The sequence below is a fragment of the Protopterus annectens genome, chromosome 6.part0, assembly GCF_019279795.1.
Source record: "Protopterus annectens isolate FY-2018-M chromosome 6.part0, PAN1.0, whole genome shotgun sequence".
Lineage (NCBI taxonomy): Eukaryota > Metazoa > Chordata > Ceratodontiformes > Protopteridae > Protopterus > Protopterus annectens.
Window position 1 is genome coordinate 414,899,750 of NC_056737.1, and position 20,642 is coordinate 414,920,391.

A 20,642-nucleotide genomic window follows, 5' to 3' on the forward strand; every position below is an offset into this window, starting at 1 on the left:
CTCTGATTAAGGATGTCCTGTAATAACTTACACCTTCTTTTCTTTGTCTAAGGTGAAAAAAGATGAATTCCCTATTTCTTCCCACAATATTTCCCTTTCAATCAAAATATTTTTCAAGTATCCCTCCTTTCAAGTCTTTTAGTTACCTTTACAGCCCTCTCCTTCCACTGATGCAACAATATTCACTGTGATATTCAACCAGAGCCTGGTAAACTGAAATTATTTTATCCTTATGTCTTATATCAGTTTCTCAGAAATTACACATCAGCATACCTACCTTCACAGCAGACCTATCTGTAAGTCCACTCTACTGACTTATCCTAATTAGGACCACTCTCCTCAAATCTCAGGCTCAAACCCCTATAACTTCATTCTCCCTAGTTGATACCTTATACCAGTATTATAATGACCAAATTGTAGATATTTGCACTTATTTCCATAAAATTTCCAGTAAATATCTATTGCCATCTTTCAACTCATTAAAAAAATCCAAAGCTTTCATTAAACCAGTAGTCCAATTTTCAACTGATGTACCAATCTTAGTATAATTTGCAAAACTGTAATTTTCCTCAGCTCCCTCTGGTATGTCTTGCTAACACAGGGGGATATATAATGCTGTTGACTCACGTTCGAGCTGCAAAACGAGGTGCTAGAGGCATGATGATGCTAAGGAGCTGGTGGCTTTGGCTGGCTCTCCATGAGCTGGGGATGCACGTTGAGTTATTTTCTGTTTGCCTACAGTCAACCAGTGGAGACCAGGGGTTCTAACTTATGAAAAGAACAAAAAACAAAAAAAAAAGATGTTGGGAGAGGCAGGCAGATAGTGTGTATTGGAGATATATTTAAGATAGAATGAGCACATGAACATCAGTGACATCAATGGTATACAAATGGGATGGAATGTAAGGCTGCACTAAGGAACATGCACATCATACCTCTCAACCTCTTAGAACAGGAAATCTGGACAAAGCCATAAATAAAATGGGACAAAGGCCCAAAAATAGGGACAATTTTTAAATATTGCTCTTACAAACTTAGAAAGTTGATAGAATAACAGGTTTTGCTTTAACATGAATTTCCTGAAGGGTATGAAGTATGAAACTCAAATGTCTGTCATTATTTTCTATCTTAAGTCTTTAATGGTTTTCCACTAATTTGCCAGTAAAATGAAAATTGGTCCAAAAATACGAGGCAAAAATCTGGACAGTCTGAGAAAATCTATACAGTTGAGAGGTATTATTATTGCACACACATTCTCTGCTGTCATAATGGTGTTCAGCCCAGATCCCCTTATCTCCTCTCAGCCTTGTTTCAGAGACACAGGACAGGACCTAGGATTATGCTGTGAGGCTAGAAAAATACATGTGAAAGAAAAACACACTCAATATTCAGTGACAGCTGACAGAGAAACAGATAACATCAAAGCACCTATAATCTGCGACTTGCTTTTAAATGTTGCTATATGGAGTGCAGAAATATGGAGCCATGATTGATTTGTGGGTGTATATCACACTTTTGTTTTGATAAAGCTAAGAAAGAGTGTGCCTGAAACTTGCATTTCGACAGCATGTCTGCAACACTTTTGTGAGCTGCAGCAGTTCCTTACAAATGGAAAGTGCATCACATTAACTCATCAAATTAACTTTTTAGGGAAAAGTTGAGAAGCAAGTGTGCAAGGAAGGAATCATTCTCATGACCTTGACACATTCAGCTGAGAAGGAAGGCTCTAGAAAACAGTGTCTAGGACTGTAGCTACAGTACACAATGCATTGCATCAAATCTCTTAACTAAAATGAAATAAATAAGAAAAATGCCAGAATTCAATACGTGTGCTTCCTGACTATATTTTTACATGCATTAAAATCAAACTAAATGAAGAAATCATTAAAATTTTTAAATATAGCAAGCTGCATCTTAAAACAAAAATGTAAACATTTCGACAGGAAATAAAAAACAGCATCCAAAGCAGCTCTGTGACACAGAAGGATAAAGGCTGGACTAGGTTGACCAGAAACTCTCATGCCCGTTGGAGCTGGCCATACAGGATGGAAGTGAGCAGTCCTTGCACATGACACCTTTCAGTGAAATTTTAAACTGTCTGATGTTGCACTAATAGTGCTTTCTTTCACACAAGGTAGCTGGGCTTCTGTTCTACCGCAATGAATGAGACAGGTAAAGGTAGAGTTGGGAAGTATTTAAAAAATAAAATAACCAAAATGATGCATCAACTAAATTTACATAGCACCAGAATACGGAAGGAATATTCAGGCAAAAATATGACATGAATTTGCAAAGCAACAGGTAATGCAATATAGAACTGATGTAAAAATATGTTTTTACTACAGGGAGCAATACATTTCATGATGCTGAAATTCTTCTCTCATGCTAACAAAATTAAAAAGGAACAATGTTAAACTTTTTTTTCATCACCGTCATAACTGTACACATATATTTTATTACACATTAGACATGAATTTTATTTGATAAACTGATTTTCAGATACCTTTTATCTGTCAAAATGCTTTAGAGAGCACAAGTCATACAGCTGGTACTTAAATTAAACTGATGCAAAAGTACATTAAACTAGTGCACTTTTTTCAGGACTTGCTGTATGTCAATCAAATGTTCTCCATGTGGCCAGTACTGAAGCAGGGGTAGGGCAGTTTAAACTACCAAGACAAGACACTGTCAAGGTACTTATCCATTAATAGGTATGGCATCCCTAGCATTAGCAAATAAAATTATTTTTATAATTATACAAACAAACAGAGGGCAAAGAGTCTAGAATACATTTCAAATAATGTTACTAATACTAGCAGATACTGAACTTTTCAAACTATAAAAAGAAGACAGCACTCTGAAACAAAATTATGCATGATCTTAAGTTTAATATGTTCAACTTCTAATGAAAACACAAACGTGATTTTGTCTTTTTAATATAACCAGGGATTTTGGTCATATACACAGTCTATTTAATCTCTCAGATGAGCTGCTTGTTATGTTCGTTTAATCTGATTTCCTCCCCAGTTCCAATCTCCCTTGATGACCTGTTTTCCAGTCTGATTTTAATTTTTTGATTAATTACTTCTGAAGCACAGCAAAGAAAGCTGCTAACTCATCAGTGGTGTCTTCCACTCCACTGATGTCGGTTTATTCTGAAACCAGTGGGTAATAGATGCACTGACACCTGAAATAGGCAAAAAGTTTTTTCTATCACTTATTAAACTCTGAAGATTTAAGACGGGTTTGCGTACCTCTCACAAGTCTCAAAAAAGGTGTATTCAGGTTCAAGAAAAGGCAAACAGCATACTGATGAAAAATATTAAAAGAATATAAACATGCAAACCATAAAAAGAGCTTTAATGATTGACTGAGGTTGTTTGTTCATGCATTTGTTTCATAGATGGATGCTGTAAGGTTTTAAACAACATGAAATAAATAAATAACAAAAAGAAGTGCTGCTGGCAACCACAAAAAGGTGTAGAGCAATTCTAGAGCAGAAAATGTGTTTCCTACTTCATTACCAAATTCAGAACTATTAGTCTTAGTAAAAACAATACACTACAGTTTGCCAAACTTAAGCTGTTACCTCATCTCACATTAGAACACACACACACGCGCACACAAACTTCAGCTGTTACCTCAACTCACAATAGAACACACGCACACACACGCACACACACACACACACGCACACACACACACGCACACACACACACACACACACACACACACACACACACATATATGTTAATGGCCAAGATTACTTCACTGTGTATAAATAGCTCTTCTTAGGTCTGTCTGACTAAGTTTTACACAGCTTACAAGTGGATGCCAAGGGAATCAAACCCAGGACTACAAGATGAAGTTCGTCAGGAGCCTACATATTTAATCTCTGAGCGAAAGTACCAAACAACATGCTTAGTACACATCTTTCTCTGCGCTTCTGACTACCATAACTATGATTAATGAACTGCAAATTAAAAAAAAACATTGAGAAATATCATATAGTGTACACAGCAAGCAACCAGTACATCTTTTAAGCATTTATAATCAAAAAGCAATCATAACTCTGACAACCAAAATAACTTTATATTTAAAAACATCAAGCAATTATGAACTTCTTTTATATATGCAGCCATCCTAATCATATGATAGCATTAGTGCATGAGATTAGTTTTCCTATAAGCAGAGCCCACTTCCATAGTTTCACTAACTACTGCCATTTGTAGTTCAGTGCATTATGTCCTCCTAGCTCATTAATAGTTTAATAATACAAAAGCAGAGGTAGTATTTATTTATTTATTATTTTATTTTAACATTTTTTTTACTGGGAAAGTCTGACTGGGACAGAACCCATTTTCAGTGGAGGCCTGAGGAGAAATGCTCCAGATGCATGTCTTTGGAATGGGGGAGGAAACTGGAGCACACACAGGAAACCCGCACGAATGCAGGGAGAGTCTCAAAGTTTCATTTAAAACACAGACAAAAAGGCGTAATAGGTGTAACATCAGTTCTTCTTTGAGAAGCAAGCCTTACCAGCAGACTTCAATAGCGCAACATGCAGGATTCAGTATACAAATACATGACTATTGTGGGGAAAAAAGCATGATAAAGTTCTGTGCATGGCTTAATAATAATGGAAGGAAGCCATGCACTCATGAATATGTTCGGTATATCATAGACAGTGCAGGTGCTCCAAACACGTGCAACAGAGCAACCTAGCATACATTAAAGAGAAAAAGAGGAGCTCAGTAATTACAATCTCTGCCTCACAGACTTAATCCTGTCCAAGTCAGGCAATTATGGAGTTTGTGTGTTCTCTCAATGTCTGAATGGCATGTCTGCTGGTACTTCTATTTCCTCCCCCTCACAAAAATATCTTGGTTAACTTGCTCCCCTAAACTGTCCGTGCATAAGCCTGTTTTTTCCATAGCACAGAGGAACTGAGTCCTGACTGTGATCCAGACAACCAGGGTTTGATTAGTGGCCCCTGCACTGGAGGAGCCAGGCTGGTGAGTTAGAATGAAGAGGTGTGACCCACTTACGTCTTCCAGTGATAAGGGTAAGGTTTGCAGGCACTTGGGGGCACACAAGTGGCACATTTTCCTTGGTACAAACCACAGAAACCATTGCTCATGCTGTGAGGGAATGGTGAATGGCTGCTTGAAGAGAATTCTCCTTGTGGAACTGAGGAAATGTCTCTTCATTCAGGCCATTTCACATGTCCTTGCTGCTTTACCAGTGCACACAGTTAGGGCCAGGCAAAAACAAGAAATAATTTAAACTGCCAATCATGCCTGCCTCAGTAATGACCATGTTCAGTTTATTCTCCTATGGGGAAGACAGCTAATGGGTTAATAGACCGAGGGGGTGATGACTGGCCGACAGCAGGAGCAAAAACTACATTAAAAAAAATATATAAAAAAAATAAAATAAAAGAGTCTGAATGCACTTCATTTGGTCTTGCCCTTCTGGTCCAGATCATGACTGAAAATGCTCAGAGTTTGACAAGTTTATTTACTTGGTTTGCAAAATGAAATGAAGTCTGAAACACAGTACATCATCATTATTAGCACACTTGGCAAAATTATTCAGAAAACAATGTTAATATTCATATAAACAACCTTGTTCTAAAAGCAGGTGTTTGTCAATGCCTGGACAGCTATGTTACAAAGGGGACCTAGGAGTTGACTGAAGTTATCTCACACACATACACACACACACACACACACACACAAATGTTCTGCCTGTACTGGGAGCACAGACGACTAAAGCCTTGACCATGCCCCAGGTGATCCAAGTTCTAAGACAAAGACATGAAGAATGCGTATACTCATCATTTTGGGGGTGGTAGGATGGCTTCACATCCCAGATGGACACATGTTCACTGGTTGACTCCCCTGGTGGAGACCATAGAAGCAACTGTGTGGTGTTCACCTGTGGGTGAGCCGGGCAGTCGTGCTGATGTCAGTCCCTTGCAGAAGTGAGGGGCAGTGCAGCACTGGCACCCACTGCATGTCACACCCATAGGCTGTGAAGGGATGTGGTGTGAGTGCATAGGGAGAGGGTAAGGCAAAAAGTTAAAAGCTTGAACCACCTCTGATGGCTAAATGATGCCCCTCTACACACCATGACTCATAGGTTGGTACTAGGCTATCGGCCCTAGGGCCTATACAAGCCTAGCCATAACAATTCCCTGGCTATTTCTTCCCACACTATTTACTTCCCTGGACCCCTGTCTAGCAGGGCAACTGACATGATCCCCGGGGTGAATCTCCTTTCTCCCATCCAATCATCAATGTTCCTTTTGAAGAGGGCCAAAGAGGCACTCTGCTTGACATGTATGGGCAGTCTATTCCAGAGTCTGGGGTGTCTCTGGGTCATGAACCTATCCCTCCAGCATGTTTTGTTTATTGTGATGACAAGGTTTAGATCCCTGTAGCATGTGGCTCTGAGGAATTGGGATTTCTTTAAGTGTAGCATGTCCAACAGTGCTGGGTTTGAAATGGCCTTCTATGTTAAGCAGAGATCGCCTCTGAGTAGACGATATGCGACAGAGTATAGCCGGAGTTTTTTAAGGCGGTCAGCGTATGGCATCTCATTTATGCCTGTGATTCTTTTAGTGAGGTATTTCTGCAGCCTTTCCAGTTGTTGCAGATGTCTTGAGAGGTACATACCAAATGGGGCGTTGTATTCTATAATGGGTCTAATGAGGGATGAGTACAGTGGGACAATGACCTTCTTTTTTCTGGATGAAAATCCCTAAGTGATGTGTGCCACATAGAAGGATTTCCTGACTGTTGTGGCAATGTGGTTATCGAAGGTGAGACCACTGTCCACCTGTGTCCCTAAGTCTATTATCACACTTTTGGTGTTTAGTGTACTGCCATCTATGTGGTAATTCACAGGTACATATTTTTTCCCAAAGGGGATAACTATACATTTCTTGGCATTGAGCTTGAGCCCATGGCTCTGGCATCAATCATCTGTTTCTGTAATGTCCTTTTGTAGAGTATCCACATCATTTGGGGATTCAATAATGGCTCCCAGCTTGCAGTCATCTGCGAACTTTGCCAGTCAGAGTCCCTTAGTGTTGGCCTATACTTCAGAGAAGGAGATGCCAAACAAGAGCGGTCCCTGGACTGAACCCTGACGTACTCCACTTGTCTGGATGGAAGAACAAATGGCCAGTTGGTCAAGAGGTGGCTGATGATCAGCATGCAACTTTAAAGAACAGACCAAAAATACATGTACACACACACGCACATACGCGTGTGCACTGACACAGACACAGACACAGACACACACACACAAACAAAATTCCGTGTGGTGTGCTGTCCCCTGAAAGCCTTGTGCAGATACTTGGGCACCAGCAATTTAGCAATCCACAGAATATCCTAACAGAAGTCCCTGACTTGGTCTACCCAGACGTGTCGCCTTCCTTCAATCCTCAGTCCTGAAAGCCTTGTGTGGATACTCGGGCTGTTCCCCCACCAGCAATTTAGCAATCCACAGAATATCCTAACAGAAGTCCCTGACTTGGTCTAGCCAGATGTATCGCCTTCCTTCAATCCTCAGTCCTGAAAGCCTTGTGCTGATACTCGGGCTGTTCCCCTACCAGCAATTTAACAATCCACAAATATCCTAACAGAAGTCCCGGACTTGGTCTACCCAGATGCGTCGTCTTCCTTCAATCCTCAGCCCTGAAAGCCTTGTGTGGATACTCGGGCTGTTCCCCCACCAGCAATTTAGCAATCCACAGAATATCCTAACAGAAGTTCCTGACTTGGTCTTCCCAGACGCGTCACCTTCCTTCAATCCTGAGTACTGAAAGCCTTGTGCGGATAGTCGGGCTGTTCCCCCACCAGCAATTTAGCAATCCACAGAATATCCTAACAGAAGTCCCTGACTTGGTCTACCCAGACATGTCACATTCCTTCAATCCTCAGTCCTTCTAGCCTTGTGCGGATACTCGGGCTGTTCCCCCACCAGCAATTTAGCAATCCACAGAATATCCTAACAGAAGTCCCTGACTTGGTCTACCCAGATGTGTCGCCTTCCTGCATTCCTCAGTTTAGGTGAAAGCCTACAGTTTCTGTAACATATTTTATAAGTATGAGTAGGTGAACGCCTGCAGTTTCTGTAATATATTTTATAGGTATTGTGTGTAATTCTTGTGAAGTCGTATTGTAAAGGGTCAGCACACCCACGAACCTACCCCGAGACCATCTCCCTGTTTTCCTATCTGCTTTCCCTACATTTCGATAGTTTAACTAAACTACCTGCAGTTCCACACACTTACCACTAGATGGCAGCAGAACATAGGAAATAATAACTTTTTACTACTTGCTAAACACAGCGGCAGGGTCAAATCCCACTTGTTAAGCCAATTCCAAATTCCTTCATCTCAAGCATTATAACGGAGTAGTCTCTCCTCATAAAATACACAAGAAAAATACCTATATAGAAGGAAAGGTACAAGGTAGAAGCTGTACTTTCCACAATTCATGCTTCCACCAACGTACTAGACCCAGACAACTGCCTTCTATAACAGCAACTTTGTCCTCCAAACAGCTGAAGCAAAGGCAGGATTTTGGCATAAATTCAGGTATACTTTATTACTCAGATGTTCCAACTTACCTACTTTAAGCTTCCTAAATGTACAACCTCACTGTATAACTGATTGGTTATTGCTTGCTAGCCACTCCACTGGCTCTACCCTCTCCGTCCACCCTGCAGGCTCACTTCACTCCCCTACCCTACCCTACCCCCAATTCCCACCCACCCCAGAACTCTTACCTTTATTCTTATCTAACCCTTCCCCCTCAGCCTAAATACGCAATACCAACTCCACTTATCACTTCTCCTACTTACAGACCTTCCAGCTAACTTCTCCCATTTGCTCTCCACCCAAATACCCACAATCTCCTCCACTCTTCCTTAATTGCCAGAAAACCAGCATCAATTAATATAACCCTCTGTTGGTCTTAGCCTTTCTTGCCCCTTCAATTTATTCTTACCTCTCTCTCTTTCCACTCTGACATGGTCGCCTTAAATCTCCACGCCCTCCATATCCATTGTCTCCTTTTTCTGTTCCTATTTCCCCTATACTATGCTAGCTCATATTCCTACTACACTTGTTCAATACTACCAACTAAAACAACCTCCATACAAATCCACCTCCATCGTCATTATTACTCTCATTTCCCCTCTATCTCCCCCTTTCTCATTCAGCCCAACCCGCTGCACCTATTCCACCCTAAAATCATCCCTTTCACTTGCAAATCTAAGTTATCATCACCTAATCTAATCGTAAATCATCTAAAACACTCAGCCAGCAAACCAGAATGGCTAAAGGATATTTCGCTTAACAATTTAGCCTTAGCTGGTGATATCCATCCTAACCCTGGTCCCACTCACTGTATTAACAACACCAACCTTAATACCCTAAAGATCTTTACTCTCAGTGTTTAAAGTCTTAGTAACAAAGCTCACCAATTCCAAAGTTGGCTAAGCCACAACCAACCACACATCATAGCCATATCCGAAACCTGGCTTAAACCCTTTATCTCTGACACAGAGATCCTGCCCCTAGGATTTCATACTCTCAGAAATGAAAGACTAAATAAAAAAGGTGGCGGCACTGCCTTAGTCTACTCTAACCTCCTCACCGTAATTCCCCTCCAAATTCCAATCCCTCAATTCCAAAACACCAAACTAACTGCCGGACTACTAAAATTAAGTACGGACAAAAATATTTGCTTCATTGCCCTCTATATCCCACCTGGTAACAACATCTCTACTCTCGAGGAGATTCTCCTATGGGCATCCACTAAAATTAACTACGAAACTTACATCTTAGGAGATGTAAATATTGACTGGAACAAAGTCAATAGCACCTCTCCTTCTCTATCCACCAATCTCTATAACTTTACTCAAATAATCCACTCTATCACACGACCAAACAAAACAAACCCCCCTGGAACCATTCTAGATTGGATCCTAGTCTCTAATCCTAACAAAATAACCTACTCTGGCACAATTCCTGATATCATCAGCGACCACCTCCCAGCCTTCATTCATCGCTCTACTAGCTCTTCCCCATACCAGCATCAATTCATTCATACGCTCAACCTCACCAACTTTAACCCTACCACTTTTTTCTAATATATTTAAACAAATGAACTGGTAAATCCTAAATACCATTCCCTTTGACAAAGCCTTAGACTACTTCAACTTCATCTTCCTTGACACACTAAACTCCCTAGCCCCCCTAAGATATAAACGAATAAAAACTAACTCAGCCCCATGGCTATCTAAACAAACAAAACAAGTTATGCACCAAAGGGACAAACTTTGGAAGCTCCACCAAAAAAATAAACTGCCCAATAGCCTACTCCAATATAAACAGCTCCGTAGCCTTACTAAACAGCAAATCACCAAAGACAAAAAAATCCTACTAAATCAAGATTCAGTCCAACAATAACAAAAACCCAAACCAATTCTGGAAATCAATAAACTCATTTCTCCATCCAGACACAAAGAATAATCCCTGTCCCAACCCTAGTAACCCCAACCTGGAACTAGGCTCTGAATTCAACTCTTTTTTCATAGAAACCATTTCTGACCTTACGAAATCTATTCCTAACTTTAATCCAAATGCCCTTCACACACACCCTCAACCTCACCTAACAACTCTCCACTTCTGTTCGAGCTCAAACCTGTCTCCACTAACTCTATAAAAAAACTCCTATCCAAACTTAAGCCATGCTCCTGACAATATTCCCTTCTCCTACCTACAATATGCTGCAGATGGTATTGCTCTCCCAATCAGCATCATTATAAACAGATCCATAAATTAATCTTACGTCCCCAAACTCTGGCGCTCAGCCTATATCCTCCCTCTCCACAAAGGAGGCAAAAATACCAGTGTCTCTAACTTCCACCCTGTTGCTTTGCTCTCTCCAATCTCCAAAATACTTGAAAAGTGCATCCACAGCCAACTTATGCCATTTCTGACCCAAAACAATCTGCTCACACACAAACAGCATGGTTTCCGCCCAGACCACAGCACTATAACTGCTCTTCTCTCTTTCCTTGAAACTGTCAATCAAGCCCGAGATTCAGGACACCTAGTTTCTACTGTTTTACTAGATCTGTCTAAGGCATTTGACACTATCTCCCATAATCACTTACTCTGTCATCTCTCAAACCTTCACCTCTCCCCAAAAACTTTATCCTGGTTCTCCAGTTATCTATCAGACAGATCTCAAGCTGTTAAATGGAAGACCTCCATCTCTTCCTTCTTAATTACCCCAACTGGCGTACCAGAGGGATCTATCCTTGGACCAATGATTTTCAACATCTTCATAAATAACTTTCACACAGCCATTCCTGATGCCAAAATCATTCAATATGCAGACGATTCAACCTTAGTCTCCTCCGCCACTAACATCTCCGTATTGCTGACAAAAATCCAAACTGCATTCTCCACAACAGAAAACTGGATGCACCAAAACCACCTCTCCCGCAATGCAAACAAATCTAAAATGTTACTATTCCCCCCAAGACCTATTCTTACAATAAAAATGATTTCAAAGTCCTTATCCAAACCAACTCACCTATAGAAGTGGCCCCTTCCGCAAAACTCCTAGGCATAACTGTTGACGAACACCTCAAGTTCGATATTCGTATACAACAAAATATTAAAAAAACACCAAAGCTAGGTATGTTCTATAGGAATAATCACTTTCTCTTCAATTCCACTAGGCATACTCTGGCCTCTACTTATCTCCTTCCTTCCTTACTATACGGTGCTCCTCTCCTAACTAACCTGTCCTCTCCTCTACTACCTCCAAACTAGAAAATTGCTACAAAAAAATCTCTAAATTTGCTACCAGTTCCAAAAATTCCATCCACCACTGCCTCACCCTTCAATCCTTGAACTGGCTTGAACTTCCAAACCACCTCGACTACCTGCAACTCTCCACGGCACACAGACTTGTATTTCAACCTACAAAATGTCCTACTCTGAGTAATATCCTTCCCTCCTATATTCCTAACAGAACCCTCAGATCTGAGCACCAGAATCTAATCGCTATCCACAAACCTAAACGTCCTCTCCTATGCTCTAGGCACAAAATGGAATTCCCTTCCTTCTGTTCAAAGAACTACACCTAACTCTGTAAACTTCAAAAGCCAACTCTTCAAACACTTGTCCACCAAATGGAAATGCACCTGCCTCCACCCTACTTAATCCTTGCTAAATCTATATCCTAGAGGTCCCTTCCTCTGGTACTTAATCTCTCTGCAATCTCTCATAGTGATATACATACAAGCTTATACAAGCTCTCTGTACCTCCTTTAGCTTCTCTCTCACTAAACCCACTTTACAATTCCTAGAGCTATGCTCACACGACTCAAATTTGTAAATAATGTAAATATTGTGAATAGTTCCCTACTTCAAATTTGTGTATGTAATGCAAGCATATCCAAAAATCCTCACTATTTGCAACTGTCTTTCACAACCAACACTTAAGTGCCCTTGCTCTAATGAAACTGTAAAACCCATTACTTCTCTTTCAATGAATTTTAACTATGCTTGTTGAAAATGATGAATTGTAACTGCTGTAAACAATGTTATCTTGTATACTTCTGCATTTATTGTAACTGAATTTGTATAATGCAGTCTTGGAGCTTTTCTCTCTGGGCCTCGACTGAAAATGGGTCATGTTGGCCCAGTGGACTTCCCCGATAATCAAACGGAAAATAAATAAATAACAAAGTCACTTAAGGCATATTCTTATGAATATAGTGCATCACGTCTGCAAAGAAATCAGACAAGCCACCTATATACACCACCAATGTTCTTGATTGCATCAACCCTGGATGAGTACTGCATTTAGCCCAGGGAGGCTTAGGTGGGTCCAGCAGACCCAGTGAACAAGGAAAGGAGCTGGTGTCAGCTGGTAGTCTGCTGTGGGTATGTGGAGCACACACATGTTGATGATGTCTAACAAGACAACCCATATCCCAGTGCTGAACACTTTGTTCTGTATGCCACACCTATGTTCCGTGAGGAGAGAAACATAGTACAGCAATGTAGTCAGGGCTGCAATTCCTTTGTGCACATGAAGACTGGCAACAATTGAATGGAACAGACGGAAAAATGCAAGAGCATTTGTCACTGCTGAATGCTGGCTTGTAATGGAGCTGAACTGTAGCAAAGGTAGTTAAAGATATGTGGTCAATAAAAAAAAAAAAAAAACATGAAGCAGTTGCCAAAATTAGCTTTAAATAAATATCATTAAGCGTATTGTAAGTATTACGTTACATTTGGTGTATGGGTTGCAGACAATATAGTTTTATGATAATCAAACTATTAACATTCTTGTTTTTTTGTTTAAAAAAGGCAGGAATTGAATCATTTATATAATGTTTCTTAGGTTATATGATATATAGCAATATATGGGAAATATAACGTTTATGTTAATGTAGTTTGATTACTTTTATATAAATGTAAATTTACCTATGTCACAAATGCTAATTCATTAAAGGTGTTTGGGAAAAAAACATTCTCTATTCGACCTTACCAGCCAATCAGTAAAACAGCTCCCTGTACCTATCCAGGCATATCCAAAGGGCAGTTTTAGGTGTTCTCTCCAGTCCAAATGGTGAATCTGGGCATTTTGAGGCAATGTTACAACTGCCTCATGTACACAGACAACCCTCTCCTCCTACCACCAAACACTAAAACATGCGAGAGATGCAATTATACAGTCAAACTGGAGGCTAAGCTCTCTCAACCCAAAACTGGACCAGACAGTCAAGAGGAGAAGGGAATTACTTGCATCACACCACCAGTCTCACACAGACCTATGAAACCAGCACCGGCAAAAAACACATATAAATACATGAAAACATACTCGGAGGCTCTAAATAAAAATCTGCAAAAGCGACAGAGACCGCCAGAGCAGACATCCAAGCAACCTCCACCCCCAACACAAACCATGAAACACATACTTCACAAAACCAGTGCGCCACTCAATCACAGTCCTTAAGGCAAAATAACATACCCAACACACTAGTAATAGGTGACTCTATAGTCATGCACATTGCCGTCCCACTCACTAGGCTAAACAAGGAAAACATTATTGTTAGCTGCCTGTCGGGTGCCAGGATCCACACCATAACACAAGCACTCAGGTCACTCCAGAACAAGTACAAATATGACTCTGTCATTGTCCATGTTGGTGTGAATGACCTGAGCTGTACCTCCCTGGACTACATGAAGAGAGACATGGAAGAGCTCTCTGATCACGTAGCCCAGGTCGGTATGACCCTGATTTAAGTAGCATCCTGCCCTCACAAAGAATGATACCACGGTATAAAGAAAAAATTATCAATTTCAATAACTGGCTAAGCTTCTTGTGTCATTCATAGGGGATCCAATGTCTGTCAACCTGGGATGACATGCTCGACAAGCCACGCTGCTTTGCTAGAGACGGCTTGCACCTGTCACCCTTAGGCTTTCGAATACTGGCTAAAGCTCTTGCCACCCCCATAGTGCCTTTTTTTAGACAAGGCTCAAAAGACAAACCCACCACCATAAATAGCACAAGTAACAAAAAAACTGAGGGTAATGTGACTCAAAGCCAAAAGTCTAAACCTCAAAATTCACACACTGGAGGCACTCCTCAGTATGGAGAAAATCGATATATGTGCAGTAACAGAAACCTGGTTTAAGGTACCAGAGAGCACCCCAGCACTACCATGCTACAACTCATACCAAACATTTCAGCCACAAAACCCAGACCGAAATACAAAAGGCAGGGGCGTATCCATATTCAACAAGGATACCCAAACCTCCGGGTTAGTGGCATAGCACAATGCTTCAGAGATCATCCACGTGCAACTAACAATGGGCAGAACTGCAATTCAAATTGTAGCTTGCTACAGATCACCCACCATGTTCCAGGACCCCCATTCCGCATTTCTGGAAACACTGGGAAACATAAAGGTCCTACCAAACACCCTAATATTGAGTGATTTCAATTACCCAAACATTAACTGGGAGAACTACTCAAGTACTAACTCCCTTGCCCAAAATTTCCTAGAATTTATAAACTCAAATGCCCTGGATCAACTGGTCAACACCCCCACCAGAGGTGACAACATATTGGACCTGGTCATCACCAACATGGGCGACCAGTGTTCCACACCGGAGGTCAACCCCTCGCTGGTTAGAGCTGACCATAAGCTAATCACTCTGGATATCCACATTCTGCCACCACCCCCGGTCAAAGAAACCACCGTGAAAAACATTTCAAAAGCAAACCACGTTACTTAAGACCAAGTTGGAAAGTTTCAAATCCCCCATGCTAAAGGATAACGCTGCCCAAGCTGCAAAATCCTTTACTAATGCACTCTACGGGCACCTACAAGAATGCATGGATCATGCTATCCCAAGCAAAACCAAGACTCACTCCTCCAAGAAAAGGAAACCAGTCTGGTGGACCCCTGCCATAAACAAGCTATATGATAGAAGGATTAAATTAGTACAGAAAAAGAGTAAAATCCCAGGGGAAGACATCCCTGATCAGTATCAGCAAGAAATTATGATCTCTCATAAAATCATCCAAGGCTAACTTCGAAAGAAAAATTGTCAAGGACTCCAAAGATAACCACAAGGCATTCTTTAGCTATGTCAAGAATCTAAGTGGCAAATCTCAGATCTGCTCGGAGTTAGTGCAGAATGGCACAAAATACACTGAACCGACCAATATCGCCAACATCCTGGCAGGCAGGTTCAGTGCAAACTTCACCCCCCTCTCACCCCCAAAAGGGCCCATAACCATACCAGAAGAATGTAGTGCCCCTGAAATCACAGACATTCAGGTTAAAACAGCCCTCTCCAAAGCCAAAACCACAGCATCAATGGGACCGGATGGTGTCCCAGGCTGCGTCCTACATGAGCTCAAAGATGAACTAACCCCTCACCTAAACACACTGTTCAAAATCAGCCTCTCCACAAGCTACATGCCCATAGAGTGGCGCACAGCAATGGTTATTCCACTCCACAAAGGTGGAACCACAACAGACCCCGGGAACTATCTCCCTATAAGCTTGACTAGCTTGGTCTGCAAGGCTATGGAGTGCATCATCATGGTTCTCATTAACAGAGACATTGGGAACCTCCAAACACTAGACCCTACCCAGTTCGGCTTTGTTCATGCCTCCTAAACCTGGTGGACTTCTTTGAGACAGTTACCAAGGCTATAGACGAGGGAAAGGTGGCCCACACAGCCTACCTAGACCTCGCAAAAGCCTTTGACACCATTCCCCATTCTGTTATTATAGACAAGCTCACCAGCCTCAACATAAACCCCTATATCATGAGATGGGTCACCAACTGGCTCATGGACAGAACCCTACATGGTAAGAGTTGTGGGAGCTAGGTCTGACTTTAAACTGGTTACAAGTGGCATTCCACAGGGCTCAGTCCTAGGACCCCTCCTGTTTGGCATATACTTCTCAGAGGTACAGGCAAGCACAGAAGGACTATGGTTGACCAAGTTCGCAGATGACTGAAAACTAGGGGCTATAATTGACTCTCTGGCTGACACAGACATCCTCCAAAAGGGTCTCACTGAGACAGATGCCTGGCGTCAAAACCATGGCCTCAAGCTAAATGCCAAAAAGTGCATAGTCACCCCCCTTTGAAAAAAACAAAGTACCCACAAACTACCACATAGATGGTGGCCCCCTAAATACAGAAGATGTAATAAGGGATCTAGGGACCCAGGTAGATAGTAATCTCTCCTCTCTGATATTCACATTGCCAAAGTGGTTAGAAAATCCTTCTATGTGGCCCACCTAATCACAAAAGGGTTTGCATCCAGATTAAAAGAGGTCATTGTGCCCCTCTACGCATCACTCATCAGACCCATCATAGAGTACAACGCCCCATTTGGGATGTACCTTGCAAGACACCTGCAACAGCTTGAAAGACCACAGAAGTACCTCACCAAGAGGGTCACTGGCTCAAACAGATGCCCTATGCAACTCGACTGTAGAGACTCCAGCAATACTTGGTTTCATGCCGCCTACTCAGAGGTGATCTCTGCCTGACATACAAGGCCATGTCCAACCCAGAATTGATGGACATACTCCACCTAAAGAAAACCATATCCCCTCTAGCCACACGCTCTAGGGATCTAATCCTCACCACAACAATAAATAGGATGTGCTGGAGGGATAGATTCCTGTCCCAGAGACTTCCCATGCTCTGGAACAAGATTCCCAATCTACATTAGGCAGAGCTCCACACTAACACTCTTCAAGAGAAACCTTGACGAGTGGATGGGAAACAGAAAGTTTACCCCGGGGATCACTTCAGTGGCTCTGCTGGACAGAGGCACAGGGAACTAATCTAAGGGGGCGGCGAAAGCCAACACATTCCGGCTAGGCTTATAAATGTCTTTGGGCAGATAGCCTAGTACCTACCTATGAACCTATGTGTAGTATTAACTGTGCTGCTTAGGAAAGCCAGGCACTACATAGTGTACTCCAGTGGAAGAAGTACAAATTGTGATGGCCTGTGTTAACAGCACACACAGAGTTGTGTGTTACAAAACAGTGATGTCAAACATAAAGGAGATCTCTACACTCCATTATTATTAGCTGTCTCTTAGCATTATCATTATGGTCTATAATATAGTCTAGACATAGCTTACTACCCAGAAACCCTGTGGTACTGCTCAATTTCTTCATTTTTTACCCTGACACAAATTGCAACAGTACCCTCATTTTTTCCTTTTCAGATCATGTGCTTCTTCCACAAATAATCTCAACCTACATGGCACAAGCTACACACCACTTTGCATGATTTTCAGTCTTAGTCACTCTGTGAGCCAACTGGTTTGAAGCATGCTATCCGAGGCAGATGAATTACATGAACCTATATTACTGTGGTGGAAGCTGCAATGTAAGTATTGTCAGCTCTGCTGTGGAACCAAGCTTTTGCTGCTAAGACGATTCCCAAGGAGGGTTTTGACAAGGTGAGTGCTCAGCTATGGCCAGGATTAATATCTGGATTTGGGATATCACAACGTGTGTTGGGGGGGCAGGATTAAGCTGTGGATCTGGCACTTCACATTGTGCGTGCGTGTGTGTGTGTGTGTGTGTGTGTGCATGTGTGTGGCTGGCCATGATTAAGATGTGGATTTGGGATTTCACATTTTGTGTGTGTGTTTATAAATACTTGGTTTCTGTCGCATCCTGAAGTAGTTATGGTGTAAAGGAAGGAACTGACTGCAGTAAACAGGACCACCATCATCATAGGAACCATGCTTTTTGGGTAACATACTTGGTCTCCTTGTTTTGTTAACATTTGACAATGTATTTATTCCTTGGCTGTGGATAAAATGGATTGCATGAAATGTACACATTTAATGTTAATATTTTAACCATGAACACATTTTTAATTTAGCTCTTTTCCTGCAGGCACAATTATATGAAATGCAATGCGTTAGGCTACATTTCATTTAAGCCTTATTCATCTGCACTAGGTACATAAGTTGTTAACAAATTACTTCCTACAGTGCAAAATTCGATCCTCACAGCCTTCTTTTGTCTATATGTGATTTTAATCAACCTTCTTCACCAGACAGTGCTTTTACACTGCCCCTGAAAATGGACACTGGTATGCAGTGGGTTGTCCCAGGATGTTAGCAAATGACTGCATTTGTCTTTTGAATCCCCTATCTTTCACAAAGCCACTAATTAAGGCTTCACTATATGCCATTTGACTAGGAATCCAGCATATCTTTTACAGTTTAATGGGTGACCACATGCATTCCTACTATGTCTCTTGTAGTTTAATGGGTTGCCACATGCCTTCTCTATAAATGTGGATAAATGTGAGTTTCAAGGGAAGAGAAGTTTACTGTTGTTTACACTACGTATGTGCTCAATATGAGAGTTTCTTTTTGTTTAGCAAATGTCTGTCAGTGTTTTTGCTGTAAATTTTAAATAAAAGTTTTAATCTAAATCCAAATCTTTGATCATTGTAAAAGTCAAGAGGAAAATACTTTGTGCACTTAATGTTCGAACAGTGTTTTATGGTGACTGGAGAGGGACAGCTAAGTATTGCTATGGCTGGACGGGCCGTGTTTAGGGCTCCATTTGACCATGATCCATTCCATTTGTAGAGGTGGACTCCCCTATTCTAACTTCCTGGGTCCTGTCTGTGAGCCATTTGGCTATCTACTGGGTGACATATGGGTTTGTACCTAACCTGTTGAGTTTGTCAACAATGCCCAAGTGGATATTGTGTCAAATGCCTTGGCCAGGTCAAGGTAGGCAGTGTGAACGATTTTGCCCTGATCCCTTGCTTTGGTGACCTTCTTAAAGAAGTCCGCCAGATTGAGTTGGCATGATCTGTCCTTGATGAAACCAGACTGGGTTGGGTCCAGTGTCTGGAGGTTTACTATTTCTTTGCTGATCATCTCCATGATGATTCTTTCCATGGCTTTACATATAAGACTAGTGATACTTATGGGTCTGTAGTTTCCAGGGTCTGTAGATGACCCACCTTTGTGCAGCGGGATAACTGTTGCCTTTCTCCATTCATGAGGTACGAAGCCTGTTTGGAGGCTACAGTTAAATAGTAATTCCAGAGGCCCTGATAGGTCATGTTTCATGTTATTTAGAAGGCATCCTGGAATATTGTCTGGGCCCATTGATGCAGTGTTTTGGTCTTAGAGAGAGCATTAAGGACCTGTTCCCTAGTGATAGTACGGGGGAGTTATATTTGATGATATTTTCTGAGGGAAGGTTGAGGGGTAGAGAGGGGTAAAGTTGGAGTTGAATTTATCAGCCAGGAGGTTTGCTATATCTTCTGGCTCAGTATAGGTGGCACCATTTACAATGAGCTCTGCACACAATTGTGTATTGCCTTTTATGTTGTGGATATAGCTAAAGAATGCTCTGTGGTTGTCCTTGGCCTGGGAGTTCAAACCTACCTCAAATTTGGCTTTGGTAGACTTTATTTGTCCTCTGAGTTGTTTGTTTAGTTTGATGAGAGTGCTTTTATCCTGCTGGGTGCTGCACTTCCTAATTTTTGCCATGATTTTCTTCCTCTTGTTATACAGCCTATTCATTTTGTGATTCCAGCCGGGTGGCTTGTTTTTTGAGTAAGTACTTTCTGGTGGGTACAGCTGCCTCTATGCAGCTATTAACATGTTTGTACAGGGTTTCTGTGAACAGTTCTGCATAGGCAGTGGTGTTTTCAGGGTTTATGGGGGCTTGAAAGTTTTTCAGGTTCTCACTTAGTAGCAGGAGGTTAGCCTTAGAATAGTTCCTGAATATTCCAGGTTTTATTTTTACTTCAAAGGAGACCATTTTGTGGTCTGACCTTACCAGGGAATGCATTACAATAGGAGGTGTGCAACACTTTCCCATATTAGTGAGGACCAGATCCAGTATGGTTGCACTCCTGGTTGGTGTATTGACTGTCTGGTCCAGGGAGTCTGTGTTTACAAAATCCAGGAATCTCTGTGCATGTATGTTTCGTGTCATATAGGATTCCCAGTTAATAGCGGGATAATTAAAGTCACCCATGAATATGGTATTGGGTT